Here is a 16,681-nt window from a genome sequence, read left to right on the forward strand (position 1 = left end):
ATCATATCTGAGAGATTTTTTGCTAACATTAAGGTAGAAGACCTATCACTTGACTTCCCATACCCCATTATTGTGCTTTACCATGATCAGAATTTAGCTTCTTTATTTTCTTTTTGAAAGTCATGTGTGTGCATGTGTGTGTTTGTCTCGCCTCTAAATTTGGCCTCCAAGTGACAAAGTCTTTGTCTTTTTTATTCTCCAACTTATCTTCAGTGCTTCAGATAGATAATTTTTGGTACATAATAGGAGTTTGAAAAATATATTTTTCAATGTAATGTGAACACTGCCTGTTCAAAGATAGACCAATAGATAAAGAGTCGGATTGTTAAAAACAGTAGATTTATTTTCTAATATTTGGCAGTTTATCTTCAAATATTACTAAGCAAACTAATTTATTTACCATAGAGCTGCATTATATGGGGTGATACGTAAATATTGACGCTGGCTGAAATTCCATAAAAGTTTTATGGGTACCTATTTAACATTACATAAAAATTGAAATGAATCTATATAGTGCTTTACATACACCATAACCTCACAGTTAATGAAGAGTTACTGCCTCTGAAGAAAGTAATTAAAAGGTGACTTATACATTGATTTCTCACAAGATTCAATGTACTTTTAAACATAGTATTATTGTATTTTGAAATTAGTAGAAATATAAAACCATGTTTAACTTCTTTAAAAATCAAACTGATGTCTTTTATTTAAAGACAGAGTTGCATTTAATGGATATTAGCTACTATTCATAAATGGCTTATGGAATAAGCACTGCAGTTGTTGAACATAAAGACATTTTATATCTGACTAATTTATAATTAATTTCTTCACATTCACTACAGTTTGATTAAAGTTATATTATTTATAAGACATACATTTTTAATTAGAATATATGTATTTAGAAAATCAATTAATTTTCTTTTATTTAAGGAATATGTGTGTTAAGAATAAAAATATTTTTTTTTAATTTTTTTTCAACGTTTATTTATTTTTGGGACAGAGAGAGACAGAGCATGAACGGGGGAGGGGCAGAGAGAGAGGGAGACACACAATCAGAAACAGGCTCCAGGCTCCGAGCCATCAGCCCAGAGCCTGACGCGGGGCTCGAACTCACGGACCACGAGATCGTGACCTGGTTGAAGTCGGACGCTTAACCGACTGCGCCACCCAGGCGCCCCAAGGATAAAAATATTTTTAATGTTTATTTATTTATTTTGAGAGAGAGAGAAAGGGAGAGAGAACGTGTGGGAGAGGGGCAGAGAAAGAGGGAAGAGAGATCCTCTTCAGAAGGCTCCCTGCTGGCAATGCAGATCCCAACATGGGGCTCTAACTCGTGAACCTTGAGATCATGACCTGAGCCAAAATCAAGAGTTGGCGCTTAAAGAACTGAGCCACCAAGATGCCCCAAATATAAACATATTTTAAAGGGATAAAAAAATTATGAAGATAATTTCTTTTAAGAAGTGGAGAAAGTCATTGAATGTTTTCATTTGAGATAGGTTTTATCCCTGTTCTTTGCAATAATACAGAAATCAAGAGCTAAGTACTTCAATAACATGACGTTTGTGGGAAGATATGATTTACCAAGTTCCATAATTCTATTTACTCATAAATACATACTTCTCTTTATTGAAATTTTAAAAATAATATGCTACATATTTTATCTCTTCACAAATTCAAATACTGAAAAATAAAAAAAAACAAAAGACCTTATTCTCTCCTAAAGGAAATTATAGTTTATTTAATAAAACCAACGAATAGGCAGATGACTCACAGAGCAACATACAGGATTAATGGATAATCTGGTATTTATATGTTATTGAAGATGGTAATAATATGGAACAATAGATTCACTTTGGGTAATTGAGGAATATTATGTAGAGGAACTGGCATGATCCTGTCAATAAAAACCTTTGAAGTCACAGTTTGAGAAAGGAAAATGTATTAGAGTTATGTCCCCCTTGTAGAAGAGACAATACTTTAATTAAGGAAAGCTACTATGAAGTACTCTTTTTGAACTTAGATCTTTGTATTCAAGAAAATTATTTAGCTTCCTTCTGTGAGCTGACAAAGGAATTTATTATGTCATAAAAAAAAACAGATTGGGGCGCCTGGGTGGCTCAGTCGGTTGAGCAGCCGACTTCGGCTCAGGTCATGATCTCGCGGTCCGTGGGTTCGAGCCCCCCGTCGGGCTCTGTGCTGACAGCTCGGAGCCTGGAGCCTGTTTCGGATTCTGTGTCTCCCTCTCTCTGACCCTCCCCCGTTCATGCTCTGTCTCTGTCTCAAAAATAAATAAACGTTAAAAAAAATTAAAAAAAAAAAAAAGATTCACTAATCAGCTTAAGCAAATTTTGTCCATGAGATTGTTTTATTAAACTCTTTCCTCGGGGCGCTTGGGTGGCTCAGTTGGTTAAATGCTCAACTTCGGCTCAGGTTGTGATCTTACAGTTCGTCGGTTCGAGCTCCGAGTCAGGCTCTGTGCCAACAGCTCAGAGCCTGGAGCCTGCTTCAGGTTCTGTGTCTGCCTCTCCTCTGCTGGTGCTCTCTCTCGCTCTCTTGCTCTCTCGCTCTCTCAAAAATAAATAAATAAACATTAAAAAATTTAAGTTCTTTTAACCTAAAGGATATATTTGCTATTTCCATTACCGTCTTTACTTTCCATTTAATAGAAATGAATAAAAACTCCTGTTGTTCATTAGTTTCATTATAGAGATTGCCTTCTCTAGATTGTAACCATTTATATTTTTATGAATGTCAGAGCTTGTAAAATAATTTTTAATAGTTGTGGAATGTCATAAACCATGAAAAATGCAGTAAATACTGACAGTTTATAAATGTAAGCATTGTTACTCACTTCAAGTATAAATGAACTTGAAATGATTTTTTTTAAATGTTAGCACCTTAAATGGAATTATTTTCTTACAGACACTATTAAAAACCCCTAAGTAATTTATGGCATTTAAAACAGCTGCCCTTTCCTATATTCCTCCTACACTGTTAAAAATAAATGGTGGTTGGGAAGGGTCAAAATCCAATTATGGATTTATGTTTAAGTGCTTACTCATTTTCCAATAACCTTTTTCTACAAAAATTTCATAGCATAGACTAAGGGGGAAATAGATATAATATTAAGGCTAATCCAATCTTAGGAGTTTTAAAAGTAGTATGTTTAGCATGCAATGGTTGTATATTAAGGAGGTATCTAATTCTGCCTTAATATTTTTTTTCTGAATTTATTGTCATATTCCTCTATTTACTAATTAAAAACATCTTTAGTGAGGAGAGCTGGCTACTCTCTATAAGCTTGCAAATGGAGATATTAATGAATATGAAAAGAACTGTCACAGTTTAGCCCCTCAACTCCCTTTCTTTCCAGAGCTGAGTAACTCAACTGCATGAGTAGATATATATTGTCCCTAGTTTAGTTAATGACCAAAAGAATTTAGCTTTAGCCTCATTTTTTAAAAAAACTAATATTAGCTCATTTCTGTTTCATCTGGCCACGGCTGGGCAAAACAATATTCGTGACTCTTCTAGTTTTTCCTCTACCCCTGTCACCCATGATGTCTTTATTTTTATAATTGAAATTGATTTGCATTCACTCATTTACATGACTAAAATGTATAATAGCAACTAAGTCTCAGGATTGTGCCTTGTACATATTTTTTACTTTATACTTTAGCAACCTTCCTATTTTGCACAGTTCACTAGATATACTGCTTTAATATCATCTTGATTTATACCAAGAACCATCATCTTACACCCAAGGGTAGCACTCCTGTCTAGGTTTCCAAGGTCTTGAATGTGAGAACTATATACCTTCCTCAATGAAGACTGCAGTACTTTCATAGAAGCTAGTGACTTATGGACCCTTTAGTTCATACTATCTACTTAGCTTGGGATCATATTCATACATTGTATGTCTAGGAAGCCTTATTATAATGTGCTGTTAACTCTTTGAGGTATCTTATTGCTTTATGTTCAACTTCCATCAGAGATGATGTGTGTGAAAATTAACTAGAGCTCATGACAACCATTAGACAATGTGCTTATCTACCACACTAAATATAAAAAATTATATATATATACATATATATATATATATATAAATCATTTAATATGGGACAAAATCAAACATAAAACCTAAAACAATTTTTTAAATATTTACTCTCAGAAGTGTTTGAATCTAATCTATTATTCCTATTATTAGGATTTGTGTAAAGTTCACATATCCCCAAAAGTAACATGTCCCTAAATAAATAACTGGTTAACATGTCAAATCAGAAGACATAATGATAGGATTTGGACTGAAAACAAACAAACAGAAAAAACACATTGAAAATAAACATGTAATTTTTATATATAAATTTTATTTCACACACACACAAAATTTTATTTCATAAGTTGTTCTATGCTCTAAACCTAACAAAGACTTTATTTATGTACCCTAATTATTCTCTTAAAATATATATAAAATTTTAAAGTGGAATTATTAAAACAAAAAAACAACCTGTCTCTGAGAGATACAATTAGTAAATGTTAAAATAATATAATGCACTAAGCTAGTAGCCCATAAAAGCAAGAATTATAATAATGTCATAAATTATTTTCAAGAGCCAAGTAAATTTTTATAGGTTATGTACAAGACACTGGCTATTGGGAAACAGATGGAAAATTTTTATGTGTTGAAATAGAATTGATTGTTCTTTTATGAATCTTATAGCTGGATACCTTCCCAATCTTTCTTATTTTTTTCTCACAATGTGCCTTTTGAGTTTTCTACAATAGCTCATCATATTTTCTTGCAAAAAAATATATTCCTTTTGTGTCCTTTCCAGTCTTTATGCCATTAATTTATTTTGTTTGGATTATTAAGCTAATTAGTGATACCAGTGCAATGATATAAGCTGTGATTGTGAGGATCTTTGTCTTATTTCTTATTTTAAAATAATTTTCCCCAAATTTCCCAGTTTTCCAAAATTGATGTTATAACATGAGTTTAATCTTCAACATATTACAGAAATTCTTTGTTCTCTAGTTATATATATATATATATATATATATATATATATATATATATATATATTTAATTGTATTTTTAAATTATATTTACATTTTTAATTAAAATATATATATATGTTTTTAATTATGAGGATATCAGATTTTGATGATACTTAAAACTGAATCTCTCATGTGTGCTCTTTCTACTTTGTTGATGTATTGAATGGTAGTTATAGATTTGATTTGTGCACCTACTCTTGCCTATTCCTAGGATAAAATCAGCTACTCATGTTGAATTAACTATGACTAATACTGCCAGAATTGAGAGCATGAATACCTTGTTAAAGATATTAAGGGCTTTGCTGAGGAAGAGATTGACTGTAATATTCCTATCTGATAACATGTCTGTCTCTTTTCTGTATGAAGGCGATCTGGCTCTATTCAATGAGATGAAGAGTATTTCCTCTTTACATTATCTTAAAAACTTTGGATACCATTGGAATGATGTGTTCCAAAAAACATCTTGCAGCCTTAGACTTTAACAATCACCTGGGCCTTTTGTTTTCTTTGTGATTTCATAATGAGTGCTTCAATATTCCAATTTACTTAGAATTTATAGGAGTATTCAGGTGTTTTGTAATTCAGACATCTTGGTATTTCATCAAAATCTAGAACTTTTTCTAGAAATTTTGGTATCTCAGGGTGCCTGGGTGGCTCAGTCGGTTGAGTGTCTGACTTTGGCTCAGGTCATGATCTCACTGTTGGTTTGAGTCCCACGTTGGACTCTGTGTTGAGAGCTCAGAACCTGGAGTCTCCTTTGGATTCTGTGTCTCTCTCTCTCTTGGCTCCTCTCATACTTTCTCTCTCTCTCTCTCAAAACTAAATAAACATTAAAAAAATAAATAAAAATAAAAAAAAGAAATTTGGTATCTCATCAAAATCTCTAAGATATTACTATAATAGTCATTTCCATATGGAACTGTCTCTGCTCTATGATTACTAATATTTACACATCTGTTCCTCTTTCTTTCTTTCTCAATTTAGCCAGATATTTTTCTCTTATTTTAATTTTTCAGAGAATGAGGATTGCATTTATTCTTTTTCTCTATATTGTGTTTGTTTTCTATGTCTTTGCTTTCTAATTTTATCTGTACCATCTTCTTTGTTCTTTGTCTTTCTAGGAAAAAATCTTTTCAGTGTCTGAAAATACACCACCCAGGATATAAATTTGACAAAATAAACAGAATAAAATTAAAATACTTTCTGTTATTGGAAATTCTATTTTTAGTTCAAATTAGTCTTTTTATACCTAAGAATCCTTATCAGTTGGTGAAGTTTATGATTACATTACATATTTTGTTTACATTTGTTTATATTAATTATATATTTTATTTAAATTATGGCTTTCCTGGATGTTTTTTGATCTTATCGATTAGCTTTCATTAACAAGGGTATATATTTATTCCCTTTAAACATAAACATATCATATTAGGCATATGCTTCAGTCTATCAAGATCGCTATGGATTATGGGTCTCTCATCCAGACTGCTAAAACATTTGATATCTCGATTTTGATTAAAATGTCCTTTAAGTTATTGATAGCTATTTAAGAAATATAAACGTGAAGGAAAGGCCTTTATCAATGTTAAAAACATCTGTGGAATAACATCAATTTTTTGTCTTATTTTTTTATATATGGCCACTCACCTCATAAACATTACATATAACTCATGTTTCTCTTCGTAAGTTACCTCAAAAACATTCAAAGTTGATACCAAAGCACTATTGTTCTAAGGAAAGTCAGCATGAGTTGAGTATTTATGCCTGCATGGGGTAGGGAGAGAGTTAATACATTACCAGAGTTGTTATGGAAAACTATAGGAACTATTAAACACCCACTTTGCTTTTTACAGTTACATATTAAAAAATCAGTAATTCACAATTTTTAATTTCATCTAGTCATTTTGCAATGTTTCGTAAAGAAAAAATAAATAGTATACTTCCTTACATTTATCATATTAATCTTATTATTTCAATTCTATTTGATTATTTATGTACATCAGTTTACATTTCTTCAAATTCTGGTGTATACTGCTTATGAAGGTGAAGTTCATATCCCAGTGAAGAAATACAGAGAAAAATGAATTGTCCACCTGGCTCTGTGACTGTGAAGTTGTGACTTCCACCTACTAATTCGAATAGGCATTTGTGATATTCCTGCAACTAGAATGACTGGGTGAATTATCAAAAGGAACATATTACTTCAGGTCAAAGAGAGGAAGAAAAAAGATTCAAATGAAAGAGAAAGAATTAACTTTATTATACAGGCACAAACAGGTGAAGGCAAATGCAATTTATTCCAGTGAAATAACTGATTAATGATATACTACAATTATTTTCTTAGTAAACTGTTCATTAAAATATATACTTTTTCAAAACAAATTAATAAACTCTATTTGTCCATTTCTTGTTTAAACATAAATGTGGATAGTAATGAGAAATGTTAAAACTGTGTCTATCACGAACAGTAAATTTGAACTTTCTTGCTGATTAATTTCATTCTTTAATACGGTTAGCAAATTTCTCCAAGGTTGACTCTGTGTTTCTGCATTTCAAAATATAACTTTGACTAATTTAAATGGAGCAGAATAACAGTACGCTCACCTACATTAAACTGACATTAAATAGCAATAGTGAGAGCAAGGCCTAATAGTGTGCGCCTCTAATCCACTGAAGGGCTTGACCCTAATGGCCAAGGGCATTTCAATTAATTTTCATTGTTCTTCATTACGTTTCTTCAATATGTGTGCCTGATGTGCTTGTCTCTGCTCTCACAAGACAAGGAAACGTTTTATAAGGGTTAGGGGTAACTTTGGTTTTTATATCATTGAATTCTAATGGGAAATCTCTTCGGAGTTTTTAAAAATAACAATTCAGCAGTATTATTCCTTCTTTGAGTTATTATTGTTTCCTAGTCTTGCATAGAATACTCAAGTAACTTAATTGTTCATTTTACTCTCTATGGTAGATGTGCTTCTATAACCCAAGAACGTACAATGATTGTTTTTGGTGACAAAAACAGAGGAAGAGAAATGGCTGCGACCCAGATTAATAAGGTTATATTCAAATGGTCTCTTATATCATATGAAGATCTTAGTGCTAAAGCTTTATAAGGTTCATTTAACAGAGAAATGTATTTATTTCGTATATATCAGAGGTTGTGAGTCTCAGGTAAGATAGTACTCAGGGCAAATGCTATTGGTAAGCAAAGATTTTACTTTATGTTACATAGAGAGACCCCAGACGATGAAGATTTAAAAGATTTGTACATATTCCTGCCAAATAGTGATAAAAATGTCAGCAACAAGAATAGAGAATGAACAGCTAGTGTAAATGACATCAACATGCACACTCACATGCGTGCGCGCGCACACACACACACACACACACACACATCAAAACCAACAAAAGTAAAGCACATTCATGGTAAATACAGCTCTTAGATGCTTTGAGACGATGTTAGATATCAGGAGACAGACAAGGAACAATATTAGTCCCTTCTGAGGAATCCAAAATAATGACAGTAGTTGGATAGGTTGCTCGTTGTTGCTAGGTCACAGAATCAAGTTCATATGACTTTATCTATTAGTGAGTATAAGCAAAGAGTAGAGTTTTTATTAAATAAAATATGATTTAATGTAGTAGAAACTAGAAAAGACATAACGATATATAAAATGTTTATATGTGGAAGTAAAACAGCAAAACTTCATATGATTACCATTTTATATGCTACATGTTTTTTCTCAACTAGCTTTTTAAATTATTTTATGCAAAAATTGTTTTTAAGACTCATTTATATTGATATGAATAGTTATAGTTGCAGATGTATGTAATAAAATATAAAGAAATGCAGGGAATAATCAACACAAATTCAACATTTTATAACTTCTGTGTTGAAGAGGAGTATAATCAGTGAAGGTTTATAGGAAAAATTTAACTCGACTTCAAGCTGTAATAGTGGAAGTAGCATTTTTTATATTCTCTTTTTAAGTTTATGTATGTATTTGGAGAGAGAGAGAGAAAGAGTGAAAGCATGAGTTGGGGATGGGCAGAGAGAATGAGAGAGAGAATCCCAAGCAGGTTCCATCCTGTCAGAGCAGAGCTCCATATGGGAATTTTTGATATCATGACCTGAGCTGAAATTAAGAGTCAGGTACTTAACCAACTGAGCCACGCAGGTGCCCCTGTGTCATATGTATATATATCATATATTATATTATTATATAATAATATAATATAATATATAATATAATAATATATAATGTACATATATGTTATATATATATATACATATACATATATATATATCTTAAAAAATTTAAGCTTTCTCCATAATTTTTGACAACATGACCTATAGACTAATGGTTTATTTCACAGTTACTCGAGGATAGCAATGGAGCAGGAATAGCATAAGATACAATGTGAGAAAGAACTGATAGAACTGAGGGCCCTGAAACATGCCTGCATTACAGCTCGTCTTTTCCTTTAATCCTAGTCACAGCCAAAATCCTTCACGGTGAGAGAATTTCACAATGAAATGTTCTTTAACTTAGAAGGCTCAACATTAATGCATGTTAAATAAACTTTCATATTGTACATATCTTAGTAATTCTTATACCAAAGCTTTTTTCACAGCACTCTTATGATTGTTCAAGTGCAGTTGCATGTGTGTTTGTCTAGTGCTTGCAAATACAGAAGTAGATAGTGACTGTGTATGTGTGTGTGGGGGGGGCGGATGTGAACATACACGCTTCTACATTAGGTTTTGTGCATGCTTGATTTAGATCTCCTTCTGAATTTTCTGCTGTTACTTTTTTAAACCCAATTACCTCTGATAAATAGAGGCCCAGAATAGAATGCCACTATGTCTAATTGTCTTTGTGAAGATAATAGATTATGAGGTGGCTTTAATATTACGATATACTATAATTTTGTTCACACAATGGGCAGTCTATTAGGACTTGCCCTTGATCAGATCAAGGTTTAAGTTCTTCCTCCATTATCTGTGTCATTTTGAAACTTCTTTTAATCTCTTTGGTCTTCACTTTTTGGACCTATAAAATAAATACACTGAGTTTGAACCTATAGAAGAAAGTTGTTGAACTAAATAACCTTGAAGCTCTCTTATGGTTTGAATATTTTATCATCAATTCTTATCAGTAAAGATGATTGAAAAGAAAATGATAAAGCTTACTGGAAATATAAAGATTTGGTTAGCATGATATTGAGACATCATTCTTAATTTTTCTTGTTATTCCTACTTATATAGTTACTGAATTGAAATTCACAGACTTTCTATACAAGATACAATTTTTGTTAAAATCAAATGAAATATTAACTTCCAAACACCAACCTCCATAGTTAAAAGTACATATCCTTTGATTTTTAAATGTACCAATGAAGGAGACACAAATGTTCCTTTTGAAGTTTGAGATACATTATTTAAGTAAATTTTCCATCAGCCTATTTGCAGCTAATGTAACCAGAGTTAGATAAAAATTCCACTATGGATTATGGCTGCTGTTACTAAAACCTAACCTAAATGGAAGAAGCAATAAGAGACTTGAGTGTGAAAACCTTAACGAAAAAAGTCATCAGTCCAGGAACTACTTAATTAAACTTTAGTATAATTTATCAAAAGTCTATTTTTCTGCCTTCATTATATTACATGTGCATGTGTCCTCAATTTCTGGATGCTTAGTGCTTTAAACGTTTCTGAAAAAAATACACTTCGTTGAAAATCAGCAAGGAATTTGCCATCTGTTTGCAGAACAGCAATGTCAAGGCAAAGTGCTAGCCTGTGGTACATGTCCAAAACCCTAACAGAAATGTACAAGGTGCATATGCTTGCAAATGTGGTTTTAAAATCGGAAGCCAATTAGTGTGCTCAATGTTTCCAAATCTGATCTGGGTTTGCATTACTTACAAAGAGGCTGCAAGCTCAAATAATTAAAAATGACTACTTTGAGGTACAACTTAGCACTTTTTAATAATAATAGGAGAAGAATAAGAATATTAACTAATATTTATAATTTTGGGGGATCAGATCTCTCTTTAAAGCATTAGCCATGGGTTAGGTTTTTTGCTAGTTGTAAGACTTTTTATTTATCCCTATCTAGACTTGTTCAAAGAATTACATTTGTATAATGTACTGAGATTTTATCAGCACATATTATAAACTTAAGAAAAGATCACTATTATTTTATGTTATTGATATTATTACTTACCTGGTCTAGGATATATACATCATGCCGTTTAATAAAAGTAATAAATTAATTGTCAAAATCCAGTGAAATTGAAATCTCTGTCAGGCACTCAGCTAAGTTTGTATTTTTTAACTCATTTTAATCTAGAAATCAACTTATAAATACACATTATTAGTCTATCCATCAGAGATGAGGAAATTGAGGTTTAGAGATTGTAAGTAAATTCTTCAAGGTCTTACAGCTAATAAGCACTAAACCTGGGATTGAATCCTGAGTCTGGTGGACCCCTGGGGCTCTTCTCAAAAGTTTTAAATCTACTGTCATGCAAGTGGAACGCCACTTTAGAAACTCAGTAATAGAAAAGATCAGGTTGAACCAATTTCAATTCTTTCCTGGGTGGGAATCAAAGGGTGTCTAGGTTTTAATATTTTTACTGGTGTTTTCTTCACTCTAGGAGATAGAAGAGGTCTTATCTTCCTTTCCACTTCCCATTTTTTCCCAGGTGTTGGGTTTAGAACAGTACAAGTACATCTCCTATAATCTGAAGAACCCAAAACTAGTGCTAGATTTAAGTGAGCCCAGAACTCAACTCCCACTTACTCTTTAGAATTGACAGTCTTTTGCTTATGGCCCTTAGCCCTGAGTGTAACTGCGAATTAGAGATAGCTCTCAGCTTCTAGGTTTTCTTAAGAAAACAGAAAACTTATGGTTACCCAATGTTTACATCTGCGTGTAAAGATCAAATTGACTTTCAAGTGTGATGGAATGAGAGCAGTTATCACAGAGAGGTTTTTAGTATAAGTATTTTGTGTATATATACATATATATGTGTATATACACACATGTATACATATATACACATATATACAATACCTATGTATACATTTTACAATTTCATCAAATTTGAATATAGAGAATAAAACTAACATCAATAGAAATAAAATTCTATTCAAACGTGTGAACATCCTGTTAAGCATAGTCTATCTCAAAGCAGTACTAAAAAAATTTGGATCGTTGAAGATCAAAATCAGTCATATCATTATGTATTATATTTCTCTGAAAAAAACTTTTTAGCTTATAAACATTTGAAAGAAAGAAATTCATGTCATTTTCTTTGACATTATGCTTATGTTTTCAATTTATACATGAAAGTTTGAAAACAGAGAAATAAATTATGTGGCTGCCTCACATTAGTGTGAAAACTCCTCTGACACTGTAAAAATAACAACAGCATTAAGTTACTTAAATAATTTGTGGTGTTTGAAGAAAGCTCATTAGCACTTTGTAAATTTTCACATAGCCCGTGTTATAACTTCATTTCCAGAAGAGCTATCATGGCACAAAAACAAATCCCGTGTGCAATTAATAACTGCAAGATTCACTGAGTGATCTTGAATAGAAGACACTACATAATAAAGAATAAATTCTCAACTTGGTATGTAGGGCTGAAACATAAATAAGAATTATACTGGAGATGTTACTCTTTTCTTTTTTTAATCTGCCTAGCCTCTTGTGAGGATTCATTCTACATTAGAGTTTCTGCAATTTGGTAGGTAATTCTATTGGAAGTAAAGTTAGATTATATATGGTTTGGGATCATTTTCCTTTAAAAGTTCAATGCATTATTTTTCTGCAAATACAGGTTTTTGTTTGTCTATTTTTGACATAAACACTAAAAAGAATATTTCAAGATTCAATATGTGCCATCAATAGTCTTCTGATTTAAAATTCAACAGATATGGGGTGCCTGGGTGGCTCAGTCGGTTGGTTAAGCATCCAACTTCAGCTCAGGTCATGATCTTGCAGTTTGTGGGCTCTATGCTGATAACTCAGAGCCCGGAGCCTGCTTCAGATTCTGTGTCTCCCTCTGTCACTGCCCCTCCCCTGCTCACGCTCTGTCTCTCTCTGTGTCTCAAAAATGAATAAACGTTATTTTTTTTTAATTCGACAGATAAATGAGTGTATGGAAGAAAGAATTTCTTTTACATATGTAACTACATCTTTACTCATGTACACACAGGCTGAGCAGAACTTCTGCTGAGGAAATTAGGACCCACAGCTGATACCCAGAGATGATGTGTGCTGAGTTCTAAAGAAGACCCTTAGAGATTAGCAATGAGACAACAGACTTTATCCCTCTGACAACCACCACTTCTCTACAACTCTGGCTCTCCAGTGCTCACTGCCAAGCTTCACAAAAGATGACTGGGAGGGAGAGTGGGAGTCGGAGCTGCCAGTCACTGGCATTGGCATTGTAAGCTTTTTGAGGGGACGCATTTGGAAAGCAACCCCCATGCAGAAAAACCAAGGGACCTCAAAAGTGTAATTCATAAGGAAGAGAGGCATCGGGATCTTACTGCCTCCCAGAAGCTTGCCTCGCTGCAGACTCTTCAGGGCTACTCTCCCACCAGTCTTGCTGCTGCGAATAGCTTGGCGAGAGAGTCCTTGGAAGGGTAGGGCAGGTGTCTGTCTATGGGGTTTGAGTATATATGTGAAAAAAGACACTGATGACCTCTCATCCACTTCAGGGGGATTTTAGATCCAAAAGTGATTTTGAACCCAGTAAATCTCTCTCTAGAAGATTATATGGGAGAATATCAACGTGACCTCTAATCAAAGATTCTTAAATAGAACTTAAAAAGTGGTGACAAGGAAGACTGATATATTAAACCGCCATTACTTATATACACATGCACATAATTACATATGTAGCAGTCTCTATATAATAGATAGATATTATATATATATGTGCATATATATATATATATATATATATATGATTAAAAAGGCAAGCGAAAGCCATGTAGTGAAATAAGATGCTTGTAACGTGTAATCTAATAGGAGGCTTGTAATCATAATATATAAAAAAAGCTGCCACAAATCAATAAAAGATGATTTAATATAAATTAAAAAAATTGTTTTTAAGTTTATTTTGAGAGAAAGAGCACAAATAGGGGAGAGGCAGAGAGAGAGAGAGAGAGAGAGAGAGAGAGAGAGAAAGAGAGAGAGGGAGAGAGAATCCCAAGCTGGCTCCATGCTGTCAGCACAGTGTCTGACACAAGGCTTGATTTTACGGTTCATGAGATCATGACCTGAGCTGATATTAAGAGTCAGATGCTTAACTGTCTGAGCTACCCAGGTGACCCAAACATGAACACGTTTTTAAGAGAACTGTACTATAAAGAATTGTGCCAGCTTTGACTGAAAGAGACGGTTAAACTGAAAAGAGGTCCTTGGAAATCTAACCTTTACAGTGAGAAGGTAGGTTGAAGAAATGACTCAGGTGCAAACAGACTATGCTACAAAAATAGGATGGGTGGTTCAGGGTGAAATCATGAATTCTGAAATCTAGAGAGGAAAGCCAAGAATTATGGAGAATTAGTCCATGATGAGTATATGACTGAGTCCTGAACGAGGACATTTCAACATTTGCTTGGTAGGATTTCAGAAATACTAAGAAACTGCAATTCCTGTGTACCTCCCACCACTCACACTCCTTTGAAAGGAAATGTCTATAGTAGTCTCCTAGGATCGTTTCATGAGATTGTATCGTATGTGTACCAGGAGAGGCAGAGAAGTTGTCTCTTTAATTCACAGGTCTTTGTATCAAGAGGAATTCTGCTTGAAGAGCTACACCTAAAATTAATTTGGATGATAAGATCCTAGAATTTTATTTTATTTTCATTTTTAACATCGATTTTTGAGGGAGAGAGAGAGTGAGCAGGGGAGGGGCAGAGAGAGAGGGAGACATGGAATCTGAAGCAGGCTCCAGGCTCTGAGCTATCAGCACAGAGCCTGATGCAGGGCTCAAATTCATAAACTGCAAGATAGTGACCTGAGCCAAAGTTGTATGCTTAACCAACTGAGCCACCCAGGCACCCAAGGTGTTAAAATTTTAGTGGGATAAGGTCTTTCAAAGCTTGAGAAAGGGTGAGTATGTTTTGCATATGGAGAGTGTTTTGCCTATAAATCATTGGCGGTGGGAGGAACACTGCAGCAGCTGGCTTCTGAGATGGCTCCCAATGGCTGCCCCTTCCTGGGATGCAGGCATTTGGTATTCCCCTCTGACAATGGATAGCGTTGATTTATGTGGCCAATGGGCTATTGTAAGAATTACAAAGTGTGGCTACTTTATTTATTTGAAAATGCTGAATCATTTCTATAATTCAAAGGCATGAAGGTATAGAAAGAGGATTTTTGAAGATTTCTTTAATAGAGTGATGCTATGAAACCTTATCCTTCCTGACTGGCAAGATTCATCTTCACACAAAAGAGAAGTTTCTTAAAGAGATCACTTGAAGAGCTCAATAAAATACAATGAGATTTAGAGGACAAAGTGAATTGGAATCTAACTCATGAATAACAATCAAAATGGTAAGAGATGTCCAAAATAGTATAGCTTAGGACAGCCTGGATTTTCATTCAGAGCAAAAATGCATGAAGTTTTCCCATGGCTGTAATACACACACACATAATTTACTGTGTCATTGTTTTCAGATCTCTCCAACAGAGCCATGTTAATGATGAACAAATCATCATAAAAAGAAGCAAATGTATGCCTGGATTCCTGGGGGCTGATGAAGTAATGAATGGGCAGCCAGGATAGAAATGCTCTTATTTCACTTAAGGTAACTATAAGTTAAATATTACCAGTGACGTGGAAGGGCGTCTGGGTGGCTCAGTGGGTTGATCATCTGACTCTTGATTTTGGCTCAGGTGATGATCTCAGGATCATGGGATTGAACCCCATGTCAGGCTCTGCATGAAGTCTGCCTGCGAGTTTTCTCTCTCTCTCTACTTCTGCCCCATTCCCCCATGCACATGGAATAGTCAATGAAGAATGTTCAAACATTCCAAGTGCAGTGAGTACTGATGCTAAGACTCTGCCAGGTAATTTTTTCATGATAGTATCAACCAGATAAGACATTTATTGGCTCAACTTGCCATATTAAAAAGTAAAGTAGGTCTTGATTTCATGAGAATGTAAAGACTTAAAATTTTTAGAAAGATAATATAACCTCTATAAAATTTGGTTATTTTTTTTAAATTTTCTTTATCATGTACTGTGTATAATGCAGAAGATAAAAATGGAGGTGTTGATCAGGTTACTGTACCTTGGGGTCACCAGAATTGAGACTCCTCAAAAAATTAGAAATATAATTATCATAAGATCGAATAATTCCAATTTGATAATATATCCAGAGGGAATAAAAACACTAACTTGAAAAGATATCTGTACTCCCATAGCACGCTCACACACACACACACACACACACACACACACTGGAATATTATTCAACAATAAAAAATGAGGAAATCCTACCGTTTGTGACAAGATTGATGGATCTTGAAGGCATGGTGCTAAGTGAAATAAGTCAGACGAAACACAAGTACTGTATGACCTCATTTATTCA

At 33.6% G+C, this 16,681-nt stretch overlaps 1 long non-coding RNA gene across 2 annotated transcripts in view; it reads left to right on the top strand.

Annotated features, from left to right (window-relative positions):
* The window catches only part of LOC105260505, a 60,750-nt gene that overhangs the window by 28,960 nt on the left and 15,109 nt on the right, over positions 1-16,681 (top strand). Inside the window, exons 3-4 of one of the 2 annotated variants that reach the window (XR_006596756.1) lie at positions 15,440-15,641; positions 15,765-15,895. This is a non-coding gene — a long non-coding RNA (uncharacterized LOC105260505). The remainder of the gene's footprint in view (positions 1-15,439; positions 15,642-15,764; positions 15,896-16,681) is intronic. The other variant, XR_002156696.3, reaches the window with a different exon arrangement.

The sequence above is a fragment of the Felis catus genome, chromosome B1 (genome assembly GCF_018350175.1).
Source record: "Felis catus isolate Fca126 chromosome B1, F.catus_Fca126_mat1.0, whole genome shotgun sequence".
Classification (NCBI taxonomy): Eukaryota; Metazoa; Chordata; class Mammalia; order Carnivora; family Felidae; genus Felis; species Felis catus.